The sequence below is a fragment of the Lactuca sativa genome, chromosome 8, assembly GCF_002870075.4.
Source record: "Lactuca sativa cultivar Salinas chromosome 8, Lsat_Salinas_v11, whole genome shotgun sequence".
Taxonomy (NCBI): Eukaryota; Viridiplantae; Streptophyta; class Magnoliopsida; order Asterales; family Asteraceae; genus Lactuca; species Lactuca sativa.
The window spans coordinates 97,435,206-97,445,804 of NC_056630.2; the positions used below are offsets into that span (position 1 = coordinate 97,435,206).

General features: G+C 32.0%; 1 long non-coding RNA gene across 1 annotated transcript; it reads right to left on the reverse strand.

Moving 5' to 3' along the window:
* Positions 1-515: 515 nt before the first annotated feature.
* Positions 516-4,002, reverse strand: LOC111893593 (uncharacterized). The gene is made up of 3 exons (XR_002850911.3): positions 3,250-4,002; positions 818-925; positions 516-726 (listed from the first exon to the last, which is right to left on the reverse strand). It is a non-coding gene; the product is annotated as an uncharacterized LOC111893593 (long non-coding RNA).
* Positions 4,003-10,599: the final 6,597 nt, after the last annotated feature.

The following is a 10,599-nucleotide window of genomic DNA, read 5'->3' on the forward strand; positions in this document are numbered from 1 at the left end:
ATCCATGTTGAGTTCATCATTAAGTATACCAGGTGAAATTTTGTTCAATCATTGAAGACTAATTCTTTTTCTTAATCATAGGACTTATTTCACATTATAATTTGGAGTTAATTACAGCTTAAGGTGTGTTTTTTGCTTGCTAATATGTTACAGTTTGAGTTTATTTGAAGCGAGTTGTATTACCTATTAGGTGTTTGACAAAATGCCCCAGTGAACTATTAAACAATTCATCTCTAATTATCTTGTCAAATTTTTTCTCTGTTCTTTGTCGAAGATTAAGTAATGGTAGCCACTCTGATAAGAATTTCAGCAACTTCATTGACTGGATACAGGATACAAATAATTAATATCACTCTAATAATGTTGGTTTTTTTTATCAAGATATAAAATAGTAAACACTAAACTCAAGTTTTATCATATTTTAACTTTTATATTCTTAAAGTTGGCCTAATCTCTTTGTATCATATTTCTAATTTTATTTTGTGTCATTTTTATCTAATCAAATAAGGCCTGAATGAATATATGTGCATGTATAAATAGTCAAATTCAGGTAAAATTTATGGCAAATCAATTGAAAAAAATGGTTGTTTACTTCATGTAGTAAATCGATGTGACACATTAATTTCAAATTTATGGCAAATAAGCCCTCCACTCTAGGTTCTCTCCAGCAGGTAAATACACAAAACTAGCACCCAATGCATTTGCCTTCTGCTTATTGCAGACACTCTACAAATAGAAGAACATTTAAAGCAGAATCCAACCGGTGAAACAGATGTAAATAAAAATGTAAATGGAGCCAAAGGAAATGTTAACAAACCTGAGCAAGTGAACCTTCAAGGGCATAAACTCCATAGTACTTCAAAGTGACATAATATTCTTGTATGACGAATCATGAATTTTTTTCAGGTAATTTCTGCCTCAAGAGCTGTTAAACATGAAGATGTTGTGGGTCAGGTAAAAAAATGTTCACAAAGCTCTCCACCAATCCTATGACTACAACACAGTTAGTAGAAAAGGAGCCTGCAATCTTTACTGGATCATAGGTATGCATTATTATTATTATCCTTATTTATTATCCATGAAATTAAAAATTCCAAACTGATGAAATTAATAATCAGATTCGTATGAGGGACGATGATATACCTCTTTTAAATTGGTATCTATCCATGTACATATTTTTTTCACATAGTTGTTTACTAACTTGGTATCTATACATGTACAAATTTTTTCACATACTAACTTGGTGATTCACTTGTGATTCACATATGAATTACATGTGATTCACATGTAATTCACATCCGAATTACATGTGATTCACATATGAATCACATGTGACAAACATGTAAATCACATATAAATCACATTTGAATTACATGTGATTCACAAGTAAATCACATATGAATTACATGAAATTCACATATGAATTACATGTGATTCATATGAAATTCACATATGAATTACATGTGATTCACATGTAAATCACATTTGAATTACATGTGATTCACATGTAAATCACATATGTATTTATGTGAGTGTTTTTGCATCAATCAAATTCTTTTTAATTTTCTTGTAGATTTCGAAGAAATTGTGGTGAATATTGAAGAGGTGGAAAATGATAAATTGAAGAAAATATGGAAATATTGACATGAAGACATGAAAATGCTTGGAAATTTTGTAGCATTTTTTTGTTTTTTATATTTTATATTGTATCGAATAAAATACTTATTGTATTGTGTTTATAGATTAGTAAATAAAATGAGTTTCTTACATATATTATAGTATATGAAATATGCATATATGCATTTGTAAAAATATGCATAAATGTACCAAAAATGTTGATTTTTTTGGTTAAAAAAATATAGTATTTTTTAATTATTCTAGTTTTTTTATTGATTTTTAAATGATTTTAAAAAAATGCAGTTTTTTAAAAAAAAATATTTTTTTCAATATTTTTTCAAAAATTCATGTTTTCTATAAAAAAAACTAAAAAATCTGCATTTTTTATTAAAAAAAACTGAAAAAAATACTATTTAAAAAAAAAACTAAAAAAATACTATTTTTAAGAAAATCTGCATAAAACAGATTTGTTTTTCAAAAATTCATGTTTTCTTTAAAAAATTAAAAATCAGCACTTTTAAAAAAAACTGGAAAAAAAATACTTTTTTTAAAAAAAATCCAAAATTTTGATTTATTATGTAATGTTTTAGACATTTCTATTAATATGTAGAATAACACAAAAAAAGTAAACATTAAATGAAATCGATAAGATTACGATCATGCCCTTAATGAATTATTTTTGATCTAACGCTTCACTTTTAGTTCTCAGGTTCTCGGGAATCTATGAGTTCTCAACCGATCTCAACCATATATATATATATATATATATATATATATATATATATATATATAGGGTTAGGTTATTTTGTTTTCACTTTCTATTATGTGCATGTATAATTGATTCTGGACCAATCATTTTAGTTATTTTAACAAAGTAATTAATGCATATTACATGTTGAAGATATAATGTATATTAATTACATCTTTAGCATTTAATATACATTAATTACTTGCTTAAAATAACTAAAATGATTGGTCTAGAATCAATCATACATGCACACAATAGATAGTGAAAATATCTGAACCTAACTCAATATATATATATATATATATATATATATATATATATATATATATATATATATATATATATATATATATATATATATATATATACACTTTGATTTTTTATTGTTTTTTTAAAACATTAAGTCATCTGGGTTCAATTACCATGTTTGTTGTTGTAAAAAACCACTTTATTCGATACTTTATTCTTTAATGGTGATTGTAGTTTAACTATTTAATTTTATTGACAGCAATTTCATGGAGAATATTACAAATATATTTAATATATAACGATATGAATGTGATACAAATAAATTTATTCATTTAATAATTATGTATTAAACTTATGTAAAAAATAAAGTAGTAAATATTTTTCGATAATCTATTTTTATTTGCCCTCATTTGGAAAAGTCTGGAGGTCATCTCTTGTGTGCACCACACAAATTCACAGTTTAATATAATATTTTAGAACTCATTCACATTTTAATGAAAGAGATGTGGAGGCTAATGCTTTTTTAATTCAAAATTTATTTAAAGTAAATTTGACAGATTGAAGTGCAGTGTTTAAAGATTTTCTTCAATAATAAAATATAAGTTTTAAGTTATGAATATCATTCAAAAAGTTACCTCTCAAAATGAAGATTGCCAATGTAGAGCACATGTGGTAGAGAAGCGACGGGGTGGTGACCGGAGATGAAGAAGATGGATGGAGGTGGTAGAGACGAAGCAAATCTTGGAGAATTGAAGATGAACCGGATCTAGATGGAGACGGTTGTGGTGGATCCTTGCAGCTCACAGGAGCTGCTAGATCTGGCATTGCCGTTTGTCGGAGCTTGTAGATTTGGTCTCATTAGTCGTTAAAACTTTTAGACCCGACTTCTGGTGTGTCAAACTACTATAGATATGGTTCCACCGACCACTAGTAGAAGGCTGTTTTCATCAAATCTCATCAAATCAGACCACAAAAAATTAGATTGGTGATGATTGTTGATGGTGGAAGCGGTAACGGTAGTGGTGGTGGTGGTTCACGAAACATCTGGAGGAGATGAGTGGCGGAGATAATTTAGTTTTCAAATATGATGGAGGAAAGTGGTGACGAACCTGAGTGAATCTAGAGATTTTTGTGGATCTCCGTCGAAGCAAATCTGAAGCAACAATGGTGATTTGATCTAGTGGTGTTTGACAACATTATTTTATGGTAGGAGAAAGCAACAAAAAGGTTGCAGATCCGCCATGGAAGAAGGAGGACACTATAGTGGTGGTGGTAGAGTCGGCGGCGGCGGAGTCGCTGGAGCAATAACGCATCAGATGTTGCTGAGTTTTTTTTGCTTTGAAAGATAAAATATAAGTTTGGTTTCTTAATCTAAAAAATAAAGAGAAAGTTGTAAGGTTATAACTTTAGATCTAAAAATCATATATGGCAATATGTTTGAAAAAATAGGTTAAAACTTTCATTTATTTACGATGATGTCATTCATTTTTTTTAACAATTAATGGTGAAATATGTCCTTTATAATGTTTGCAAACATATATTTGACAAAATAACATATTTATCTTTAATTATAAGCAAAAAATAATGGTGATTTACTAAAGCACATGTATTTGGTTTGCAATAGGATGAGTAAAACCACAAATAAAGTAAATGGATATTAAGGACAAACGTAACACAACATACAAGGTTACAGATTGTAAAGATTGTAAAGCTAAGATTATTGTGAAACTTGTCAAAAAAAAATGTGATTATAGGTTTGATTGTTTTGAAGAAATACACAATCACGAGCTTGAAGATATATATCACTTAAAAAGTATAAGCAATATGTCATATTATGGCAAAGAGTTAATTATTCGGGCTTTTACAGGTAAAATCGGTGCTACAAAGGCATACAAGCTCAAATCAACTTTGAATGGTAATTATCAACATGTAATTGATAAAGATTAGTGTCAATAGTCATAACAAACCCGGTAATATTACTATAAACAGAAATGTCATTTTGGGTTACACACAAGAACAAAATAAAGCATAATTAAAAAGATATTTATTTGAGGGACTTATTTTGTTAATCAATTAATAGTTTAATTAATTAGTAGTAAACAAAGGAATATGAAATATTCCATAACGATTTGAATACCATAGATAATTACTTTTATATTTGGTAGTTATCTCTAAGGTTTCAAATCACCTCCGTATAAAAAAAAGGTGATTTATTTGAGGGACACTAGTGAAAAATACCTCTCAGTCTCAAAAGTTTAGAATCCTCAAAACCCTAAAGAATGTCGAATTGCAGTTCCCACGTCGTGACAGATATTTTACCACGTCCGTCGACCACAAAATCATTTCTATTTGAATCTTACGGTTCGAGGGTTATTTAGATCAGCTTACGTCTTCTTTCTTTGGTAAAATTTCAGAATATGAACTATATGCTGTGTTCTCTAGTCCATTTAACTGGCTCGTCAAAAGAAGAAACCTACAAAGAAAGCAAATATACCAAAAGCTTCACGACTAAAGGTCAATGAAGATTGAATAAACTATGAATATCCATTCACAACCTACATCTCAATTTCGAGAAGTTTTACTCGAGACTTTGAGAAAGAAAAGCTTCACGAGTGAAGGTCTGTGAAGACCGAATAAAAATGGTCAAACTCAGGGATGGGACGCAATACTTTATGAACAAAATATGTACCCCTCAGTATAGTGAACATGTGAGCATAGTCTTTAATAAAGCTCACAGACTAAAGTGTCCAATCCATCCAAGCTCTGACCTAATGTGCTTATATCCAAAGAAATGGAATGGGTGAACATACATGCAAGTAGAGATTACCATTTGAGTGGACAAATAACAAACATGTACCAAATGCAGAAGGTTAGAAACACTCAAGAATAGAGTAATAATAAAGAAATACCCAAGTAAATGTGGGAACCAACATCAATGGACTTTATACCAAAGCTACCCAATAAACCTAATGGTTTTGATTCTATTGAAGTAGTGGTCCATAGGTTGACTAAGTTCGCTCACTTCTACTAATCTAAGAACCATGTGAAATGGAAAAACCGACCAAAACTTGCAAAAGAAGTCGTCAGACAGCACGAGGTGCCGATCTCTATCACCTCTCACTAAGATAGTAGATTCACATAGTAATCTTGACTATCAATAGAAATCCTTGGGTACGCGCTTGGACATAAGCATAGCTTACCACACCCAATCGTTAGAATGAAATGACCATCCTGACTTGGGTAATATGCTTTAAACCTGTATGGTAGACTTGTATATTTCATGAGATATTCATTCTTGTTAATTGAGTTTTTCCTACAATGATAGTTATCACACCAACATCAAGGCTACACTGTTTTAGATTTTACACGGATGCAAGCGCCAATACTGGTATACTAAATAATGATTGGAGTAACGAAAATGAACAAAGAGTATGCAAGTGATACACTGCATTCTGATCCAAGAATTACTCATGAGATCATAGAAAAGATTGTGTGAACTAGAAGAAGATTACAAAATGTACATGAACAAGAGAATTATATAGACAAATGATGTTAGTCTCGACCTCCAAGTCAGATACTGTGTGACTTTAAACTTTTTCCTTTAAGTGGAATGATTTGGCTTAGAAAACGAGGCAAGTTAAACCATGACTCAAAGGACCTTCGAAACTCTTAAACATAATTTGGTCCTGATATTTATATCAAGTCGTGTTCAGAACTAAGCAACATGCACAATGTTTTTCATAAGCCAAATCTCAAGGAGTGTCGGTCCGATGACACACTTGGTATCCCTCTTTCAATAAAATAAGTTAGGAAACCATGCTAATGTTTCATAATTGGGAAAGTATACACGATTGAATTGTATATAAGACTCGACAACGTTTATTCCATATCCTTATTTAGTTGTGACTTGCGGTAAAGTAATCTATTAGATCGGTTATCTAATTCAGAGCTACGCGACTTAAATCGACTTTAGAAAGATCATGTATGGATCAAGCGAAACGAAAATCACTACTAATTGTTTTATAATGTTTTATCTACACATTGAATTTCAGGACGAAATTCCTTCCAACGGAGGGATAATGTAACAATTGGTAAAAATCGGGCAGAGTTCACTACTAGAAAACAGCCTTTTAATGACGTGCAAACAATGACGCTCGCTGATAGAGGACGCGCATTTGTGTGTGCCCTAAAAAATAATGTTAGTTTTGCAAAATTTGAAGGATAGAGAACACGCATTTGTGTGTGCCCTAAAATTAGTGTCCAACAAAAAAAATTAAAAACACAGAGGGCACCTTTCTTAAAAAAGTGTGTCGTCTAAACTGTCGCTTTATATTTTTCTTTATGAACGCACGTACTCCAATTCTTTAATTGCCGAGGGGGGAATGAAATCCAAAAAATAAAAAACCCCGCCTTGATACTCTCTTCCTCCTTCTTCTTCGTATGTTGTAAAATCCTCTTCAATCAAAAGAAACCTTAAAAGCATTGTGTGTAAAAGATCAATAATTTCATACTTGAAGTTCCTAAAATATTCATCAATCAAAAGAAACCCTAAAACACCGTTTGATAACTACCTCAACTACCTCCAACCCACACCGACTCTTCAGGTCTCGCACGACGACGATGTACTGAGTGTATCGACCAAAACTTCCTCCGCCATCACCATTTGCAGATTCTCACCCTATCCTCAAGGAAACCGATTCGCTAACCCTCACGGAAAAGAAAACGAAAATGACCTATGATTAGGATTACTCGATCGGTGTTGTGCTCAAGAAATCGACTCGCTATTGCCGCCACCTCTCACCCCCTTTCCATTTCCGTCACTGTTAACTCTCTCGCGATTTACATGATTATTATTTAGGGTTTATCTTACACAAGTATATTCTTTTTCTCCCTAAGTAGGTTAATTCGAATAATCTGAAAGTCAATCAACTCATTAAATTAGGTATTTTTGTGCCGAATATGTTTATTGATCAACCATTTCTCCTCGATCTACTTTATTTTTCAGTTCCTGAGATACGATCTATCTGTGGTTTTCTTTGAGTCTTGTTTTGGTGTTGGTGTTGTTTAATCCTTTTTTATTGTCGGATAATGCGTCAGAGTGTAGATGCTATCTTTGTATGTAAATTGATCTTGTAAATTCTTTCTTATGGGTGTTTACTTGTTGTTTTAATCAGGAAAGAGGCATTCATTTCCATGATAAGTTTGTTATGGATGAAGAAACTAAATATTCTGTTGGGTTAATCGCATTTGTTGTAATGAAAATGAGTTGTATCCATCTGGTTCTTTAGATGTAGAGATGAGGTAAAAAAAATGCTGTAAACTGTGTCATTATTATATTTATATGTATGTACCGATGTTTGTGACTAAGTTTTTGTTGTTTCAGGATTCAAGATAATTAACAACATGCTGCAGATACAGAGAAGCACATGGTAGATTTAGTTTTTCACCACCTAACTCATTGTTTAGATGTATGTGTGTATGTTATTGTATCTTGTTTTGCTATAAGTAATATACTAGTTATTGACTAACTAATAATAATGCAGTTGTATGAAGAAAGCCGACATGGTTCAAAATCTGAGGGTTAGTCTTTTGCAGCAATCCATAAATCTAAATCTTGTTTAAGTTTACCTTTTTGTAATAAATAATAGTTAATAGTTATGTTTCTTCCCTTCCCTGGTACAGAGTGGTCAAATAAAGAAAAAGAAAGTGAAAGTGGTGATAAAGGGCTGAACGCGACTGCAAGTGCATATGCCCCTCCTAAATCTAAATCTAAATCTTAATCTAAATCTAAAGCTCAGGAGGATAAGACAAGAAGCTGTAGTCAGGTATCACAACCTGGAGTTGGAGTCCCTCGTGCACGTCCTGCTACTTCTGCTTCTGCTTCTGCATCACCCACTTCAGAATCTAGAAATTCTTCTCCTGCCCCTGCAACTGCAACCGCTCCTGGACCTGGATTATCACCAACCTCATCAATGGTCTCTCTCACCTCCGACAAATCAACATTAAACCCTCACGCAAAGGTTCAATATACTTTCATTTACTTGGGAATATCTACCAGACCAGTCATAGCAACTATGGCTATTACTTTCGAACTATAAAGTACTAAATTTAAATTGAAAAAATGGGACTACATGTAAGATTTTTATTTTTTTTAATGGTTTTTGATCCATTATTCCATCCACTTAAAAAAAGAAAACAAAAAAACATCTTATTTCTCTCTCTTCAATTAAAATGAGAAAATAGTAAGAGAAAATGTTCACTTCTCTTGACTTGTTAACAAAATGATAACCTTTTAATTTTTACAGAAAGGAAATTGTCTTAAACAACCACGAACCGCTATGTATTAATGACCATTTGTGTTCAATTATACACTTATAATGTATATTGTTGAAAAATATTTTTATATGTGACCATCATTGAAATAAGACGAACTATTTTTATGTTATCTAACAAATATTATTAGTTATTTCAGGTTACATGAAGTCATGACAAAACGGAAAATACAAAAACACGCGAATGACGAAAACGCATAGACGAGAAAATTTAGATGTGCGACTGAACAGTTTCAACACAATATATATATATATATATATATATATATATTGTGTGGAATAGTCAACAAAGCAAATGAAACGAAGAAGCAAAAGTGATACCCATGTATCCTACTACCTCAACTTGGGCTTCACTAGCTACTACATTAACCAACTTACAACTCAAGTGCCTTAGATATTTTTTTCATATGAATATATATATACATGTGTATGTAATATGAGATGTGAGTGTTCATTTTTCTTTGTAATTTCCTGGAACATCAAACTCTCTCAATCACCAAACAACAAACCTCAAGAACATCAAGATCAACAAGTTAAATGAAGAACACCATCAACCATCTTCATCATCTTCATCAAAGGTTCTTCATCAAACTTTAAGATCATCATATTCACCACCATCACCACCTTATATCAACCTCCTTCCAACTTCTAAACACCCTCAAAATACTCTCCAAACACCGTCCAAATACCCTCCTTAAAACCTCCTCCAAAAACTCTTTCAAATGACCACAACCATCACCACCTTGCTGTTTTTCGACATCAGAATTTGCATGTTAGAAAAGAAAAAAACCGAGCACAACACAACCAAAATACTACTAGGGAGATTTTCACCATCAATTCTTTAGAACCTTACCTTCATCCAGAAATTTTTGACTATTTTGACCACGGGAAACCCCAAAGAGACGCGAGAGAGGATTGGCTATCCAGAGAGATTTCTGTTTTCGAGTTCAGAATCTTCATGTTAGAAAACAAAAAACCGAGAACAACACAGCCAAAATAATACTAGGGAGATTTTCACCATCAATTCTTCAGAACCTTACCTACATCTAGAAAATTCCGTGGACGATTTTGACCACGGGAAACCCCAAAGAGACCCGAGAGAGAATTGGCTATCCAGAGAGATTTACTTCGAAAATCTACATCCATCACCACCCAAAGCTCCTTCAACTTCACCATCTTTGCTACCTTACACCACCAAAATTACAACCTTATTCCATCTCCTAACACCCTCCAAATACCCACTCCAACCTCATCAAATTTCCTCAAAACACCCTATACCCGTATACAAATACATGACTCGTGTACTTTGCACTGTTTTGTAAACAATCCATTTTACATGAAAAGGAACTTTTTACTACTTATCAAATACCGGATTGATCTTTGAACAAATATTGACCAGTCGTTCCAAGAGTCCCAATATCGACCAGTCATTTCAAGAACAAATATCGATCCGTCGTTCCAAAAGTCCCAATATCGACCGGTCCTTCCAAGAGAACAAATATCGACCAGTCGTTCCACGAGTCCAATTCAGTCAATTTATTGACGAACCTACTTGATATATATTTATATACTTATATATTTTATTATAGCTTTATGTCATTTAAATACAGTCATTTATATTATTTATAGTTTTACGTCATTTAAATACAGTCA